We start from the raw sequence: 7,001 nt of genomic DNA, 5'->3' as shown, positions 1-7,001 counted from the left end.
TCGTAATATTTGCAGTATTCCTGATTTACTTTGTGACATCATTCATTATATTCTTTGCTGTGAAATGCACGCCCGTTCGGAGTGAAGTAGTCCAGAACCGCTCGTCCCATCTCCAGGGAAGTGGAAAGGAGATTGTGTTGTTAACTTGAATGAATGGCTCACTGCAGTGGGCAAGTTCTGCAAAGCCATGAAGCCCCGCCCCCACAGCGGCACCGGCCACTCGTTTAGTCAAATGAACTTATTTGACTGTTCATATTTCAGGCGATGTGAGTGCTGCGTCAAATTTAAGAAACTGTCAGGAAATCAACAGTCAGCTGGATTTATCTTCTGGGGACCATGAATGTCTGACGACACTTTGATGTCTCTCCATCTGACACTTGAGATACTTTAGCTGACAGCGCGGCTGAATATAACAGCAATATAGAAAGGACCATTCTTATACATTTCTATCTATTGTTCAGGCCTCACAGAGTAAATATACTAATGTTCAGATGTTTTGTCAGCGCATATTGTTGTTGTTTTTTCTTTTTCTTTTCTAAAGTTGCAAGTCAAAGCCTTTTCTCATCCTTAACGAGCGATTTCCAAAGGGGGAAGAGAACGGCTTTACAGGTGTGTGTTATAGTCAAAGGTGAAAATGCAATCCAATGCTGAAGTACGCTCTTTAATGTAGCCGGACGCGGTAAAGCGTGTGAGCCTGAATCAATTTGAATAATATTTCTGCATGGCAGCTTTTGAGGCTCAGCGGGAGCCGCCTTTTGCTAGAAACCACAGATGTTTAAAACAAAATGTGTTGCTGCTTATTTCACATCTCTATACTATAGTTAATCATATCTTAGCAGAAGAGCCCAGGAGTCAAAGAGCCAGAGAGAATTATAAATAATAATACTATTGCAGCAAGAAGCTTATCGGGGTTTAACAGAGATACTAAATGTTTCCAGTGTCGCATTCTTGCCCCTCACTCTTGGATTTGGGTTTCCCAGGAGAGGTCAAGGCCCGACCTCATTTGCTGAGCCAACTTTTACTTGGTGGCCACGCTTGATTTTGCAGGTCACGCATATTCGCCTGGAAATACTTTCCCCATCCACATTCTTATCTCATGAACACTTTACTTTTTGTATATTGTAAAAGTGCATATTAGAAGGAAATACTGTACTTTTTACTGCATTATTGCAATTACTCGTGATTTAAGACTGTATGTACATACGAGGACATTAAAAAACTAACTGTTGTGTTGGTGGTAATAGGTAGAAACTTACTTTGTAAGCTTCATTTAGCAGATAAGTACAGAATTAGAAATCGCTGTGACAACAGTGTTGATTCTACTCGTAAGTTTTATCAACCAAACAAATCCCAGAGCAGAAAATGTGAATCATTTATTTACTAACCGCACTGTTTAATGCAACCTGAACTCACATATCGCTTTCATCATGATTACAACACTTACACAGCAATCGCTTCAAACAATATGTACTTGGACCTAAAATACATAACTTGAAAAAGTCTCAGATGAAAAGATTTGTTTGTTGGACTTTAGCCACCACTAGTCTGCAGTGAGTGAAAGGGTTAGGCTCGGAAACATTGTAGACACTAACAAGTGTACGGTGGATTTCAAAAACTATTCAACCACAAAACCCTGCGGTATCCAAAACCAATCCCTCAAACGGATTTTTAATAAACTGCGAACATGGTTATTACTAGTGCCTGTGTAAGACTGGTAGCGTGTGCATTTCCATGATTTATTCATTCGATGTATTAAGAATATAAAGAAATCTAAACGAGCTGCAATAGGAGCACAGACTGTAGACTAGAAGTGGACATATTCATCGTGAGTCAGAGTTGGTTTTCTGGACTGCCGTTTTAGAGCCTGAAATTCAGCGATGTTGCCGTCGCCATCTTTGATGACGTCCATCACCAAGTTGTTTTGCCGCCAATGAACAGGAGTGACCATATTTGGAATGCAGAGAAGTGACGTACGTGTCCGGTAGCAGCAGCGACCTGTCAAAAACTTATTTGGTATATACATGTATGTATGCATATATTTGTGTATGTGTGTATTATAAATTCTAGTTGTGGGCGCCTAATCCAGTTTTGATTTATTTGACGGAAACCATATGCTCCAAGACCACAGACTGCCGATGTAAGGATTAGCGGTATCCTCACTTTTGTATCCCTGGACCTTTTATTGCACATCACACTCCCCTGGATTCCTGTAGTCTGATCTTCCCTCAAGCCTTTTATCTCTTTGACTCGCTCCCCTCCAGTCAAATCACAAACTCTTTCCAAGGTCACAGCAAATTGGAGAGATACTGGAACCACTCACTGAACTTTGACCTTTTCTTCTGACCCAATCACCTCCATATTCAACATTCCTCATCACATGTGACGCAGTGTTCACTTAAAGAAGGCTTTCTTCTTCCTTCTCTCCTCGCTCTCTCCAGACTTGAGTATACTCGTGAGACAAAGTCGGTGTCAGTGAAGCATTCGCCTTCTCACACACACACACACCAGAGAGGTATTTCACTTTGCGCTGTAGCCAAGGTTACCAAGGACACACACACACACCCACACACACGCCACTAAATATTCCATACACAGATACACCCAGCGATAACCTCGCGCCAAATGGAGCGCCTCAGTCGCTCGAACTCATCGCTCTCAGAGGGCCGAGTTGTGCTGAAAAATGTAAAGTGCGTTTTTTTGCAAATTATTTCATTTCCCCGTACAAACCAAGGTTAGAATGAAGTTTATCATACTGTAATAAAAAGTCCTCGGTCATGGTGTGTCCTCTCAGCCCTGCTTCCAGCCTGGGAAGCAGCGGGGCCAGATCACTGTTCTTTTTATTGGTCTCCGTGAGGGAGGATCTCAGTTCCTGCTTTTCCATTCCACAGATCACACAGGACAAGTGAAAGTAACCGGCAAAAGGGTGGAGGTTTAGTTTCACGAGGGGGGCAGGGCGAAGACGTCCGAGCTTTCTTACCTCCAACTTTTGTCGGAGTTGTATCAAGACGCCTGAGAGAATCCAACAACACTGAGAGACGCCATTTGACCTTTTTCTGTGTTCTGTACAAGTAGCACCAAATCTCCAGGAGCAAGTCAGAGCCAGAACTGGACTGCAGCTTACAGTTTGAAGACTAAATCTTTGTTTGGGACAAAACTAAAAGTGTATTCACATGTCAGCACTTGACAGGTGCAATTGTCCAAGGAAACCTCAATCCACAAGGCCAGAAAAAGTCATTCATATGAGTACAAGTCATTCATACCAAACATCATGCCCACGGTGATCCCGAGGACCTTATGAAGCAGCAATTCTAAAAGAATAACCTGTTCTCTGTGAAACTTTGGGCCTCTTAAGATGTCAAACTGTGATTTGAGACTCAAACTTCCTTCAACATTTGAAGCATTTTACAGATGGAGAGAAAATGTTTTATCTCCATCTCTGCAATGCTTCGTCAACACTGTGTGTCCATCTTACCTTTTTTGGGGTTGCTGTGCAGAGAATTTCCACAGCTGAATCAGGCTTTCACCATCTGAAGGCGCGAACCAATAGGAATGCCTTCTCTCTGAAATGACCTGTGATTGGCCAAAGTTTCCCTGAAAACAGAGCCAAGAGGAGGTTCATACGTCTAGTTTTCTCTCACACCACCTAAATAAAAGTTAGTGTTACGAGGTCCATTGTTGTCATTGCACAGCAGGGGCAGGGAAATGCAGTTTGTCCTATTTTGCTACAAGAGACAAACGCATACAAAATAAAAAAAAACCTGGATGGTGGATGGTGGAAGAAATCCAGCAGTCTTATAGCCTGAGGAAATAAGCTGCTCTGTAGTCTGATACATCAGCTGATATTTCTGTATCTCCTGCCAGCTGGCAGCAATATGATGAAAAGTTATTATGGAGTTTTTGCTCTGAATGATTTGCTTCAAGAGGCCACTGAAAAAAACCAATGCATGTGCTGTACAACTCCACACAATACTGTACAACTACACACTACTGTTGCTACTTGCGTTGCTACAACCACAGAGTTGAAGTGACGCAGGCCAACAGTAGATGTATAAAGAGAACTGGATACCGTTCAGTTCTGGGAAAGTTGCTCAGGATGAATGAATACAAAATTACCCAGATCTCTTATCTCCCCTGACCCCGCCTCCAAGCCCTCAGTCCAGCCTCGTTCTCGGGCTCATGAACATGAACAACTCTCCACCTCTTGGCTTGTGTTTTTGATCAGAAAACGCCATATTGTCACCATCACCACCACCATCTTTTTCTCTTTTTTTTTAAACTAAATATAGGAAAGACCAAAGAGTTGGTCCTCGATTCAGAAGGAAGGAGGAGGAGGTCTCCCCAGTGATAATTGCAGGTCAACAAATAGAAATTGTCCAGTCATATAAATATCTTGGGGTCCATCTGGATAGCAAATTAAACTGGAAAAAGAACACTGATGCTGTATTTAAAACGGTTCAGTCGAGACATTCCTTCTTGAGGAAGCTCAGATCCTGTGACATCAGCAGAAAGCGTCTTCATGTATTTTACCAGGGGATCTTAGCTAGTGTCCTCTTTGATGCTGTGCTCTGCTGGGGCATGACTGCCGACAATAAAACCAGAATCAATAAGATGATCAGAAAGGCTGGCTCAGTGGTTGGCCTTCATCTGACTCACTAGAGGTCACTCTAGAAAAGAGATCAAGGGCCAAGTTAAAAAATATTGTTTCCTCTGGAAGACATCCGCTACACTTTTTTTTGTATCTGTTGTGGACTGTGAACCTTGTCTGTTGGTGTCTGTATGAGTCTGTTGCTGTCTATGGTGACAAATGAGTTCCCCTACTTGGGATTAATAAAGCTATCTATCTATCTGTCTATCTATCAAGATGGTGACATTTGGAGCCACCCACTTTGAGCTTCTCAACGGCTCTTCAGAGACTATAAATACAAGTGTAAGCAAATACAAATCCTTTTTTGATATGGCATGTTTATTACTTAGTCACATGACAAGAGATATTGTTTTTCGTCTCTATTAGTTGACATCTATCTTGAACTTCAGAAGACCAAAGACAGAATTTACAGCCGGCAGCTGATATTTTGGAGCTCGACTTGTTATTCTTCTTGGCTTGATCCAACGCTTTTAAAGCCAGATTAAACAGACTTTTAATACTTTTTCCCTCCCTTCCAAAGACCATCATCATCCACAAATACTGACAAAAACTACAGTGCATCATGAATTCAGCTTTTTTTGTCCTAGTGATGTCACCAGGGTGATCTCTCCTTGGACAGGATGACCACTATCAAATGGAGAGCCGACAGAAAGGGTCAAACAAACAGATGCCATTTGTTGCAGTATGGAAAATGTTGGATCTGGTGTCTTTGAAGATTGACCCCCTACTGGGTACTAAAAGTCAGTATACCTCTGCATCTGCTGCTTCAATTTTGAACTGAGAGGTGTAGACACTTTGCAGTGGGGGGTTTTGTTTTGTAAAGTCTGCTCCTTAGACAGCGGGGCTGCAGCTGGTCCGGAGCAGGCCTGAGTCACTCAGGAGGTCATTAGGTTGGCACATCAACAAGGAGTTGCAGAGCTCTTATCTCCCCCATCCCTCCTCCCCCGGGTGGGATCCAAATCACTTCCTGGATCCTGTCCGATTCAAAGCAACCACAAATCTGGTCTGTCTAAAGGAGAGAATTGAATCACTTTGTTGTAGACGATGCATGTCAGCAGGGTTAGAATAACTTGTAACGAACAACAATTTGTGACTAAACTCTTACTTTTACCTTTCATTAAGATAAATGGAAAATGCACATGGACGAGCTGTTGTCAGAGAGGAGTATTCAGGGCATTACTGATGGTGTCTGACCTTCTGATTTCCACCAATAAATGTTACATGCCTGGGAATGAGTTGTTGAAATTGTGGTCGACCCTCAAGACACAGAAGACAGAAACTGATGAATATTAGCTCAAATCTGATTGTATTCAAAGGATTTCAGTGTATGTAACCCTAATTCATATTAATGCATATGTATCTTTATTCTTAGGAAACCAAGGTTGGGAGAGAAACTGCTAATTTGGTAGCATGTGGTTAAAAAAGAACCAGAAGAGATGGAATGTTTAGCTAACGAATGTTCAGCTAACGAATGTTCAGCTAACGAATGTTCAGCTAGCGAATGTTTAGCTGACAAATGTTCAGCTACCTTAAAAATGGCATCATACTATCTTTTTACTATCACGTCGGCCATAGCCAAAGTTCTACTATTGAAGCTCCTGATCTACATCCCATCTCTTGTGTCACAGTACACACTGCAGTACAGCATCCAACTTAACCTCAGATATCCCTCACGTAGCCTACGCACTCATGTTGGCAGAACAGGTTCAAACTTCGTCTTGCTTTCTTTTGGGAGATTTCAAAGCGTCATAATGACATTGGTTTAAGGTTCCTGTAACTGTTCCTAATTCCTGTTCATTGTGCTCTTTTTGTTTCACTGGTCGTGAATGTGTTCTGCTCTCAGGTCTTTTTTGGAAATAATAAATCATATCCCAATGGGTGATTTACTGGCTATGTGAAAGTTATTGTTTCATTAAATGGTTGCCACCAATTTACGCCTCGTGGCTTTATGAGTCAACACGTGGAACCAGTCGTATCGTCTCTTCTGTGGTTCTAGAGGAGCTGTGTCAAGTCTGAGAAAATAACCCTGATGATGTCATGAGGGTCATCTCAATTTGGGCTTTGGAGAAAAAACTCCCCCAACGCCACTTTAACACCTTGTTGGTGTTGTGAATTGATACAAAACTCGTTGGTTAGATTTAAGAAAAGATCATGGTTTGAGTTCAAGTAACTAGGTTTGTTACATAACTTATGTTACGTACACAAGTTGCGTCACTTCACTGTTCATGTCCGCTACGTGTGCAAGGTGTCTCCGAGGTCAAAGTCCTTTGTTTGTTGTGTTTTGCAGACTGTGTCATTCTTTAAAGAGCATAACCTGATTCCCTCTTTTGCTCTTGTCTCTTTTACAACAGCCACA

Source organism: Clinocottus analis, unplaced genomic scaffold (assembly GCF_023055335.1).
Source record: "Clinocottus analis isolate CAN_PGR_092001 unplaced genomic scaffold, fCliAna1.0.p SCAF_21, whole genome shotgun sequence".
NCBI classification, from domain to species: Eukaryota; Metazoa; Chordata; class Actinopteri; order Perciformes; family Cottidae; genus Clinocottus; species Clinocottus analis.
This window is presented reverse-complemented; position numbering follows the sequence as displayed.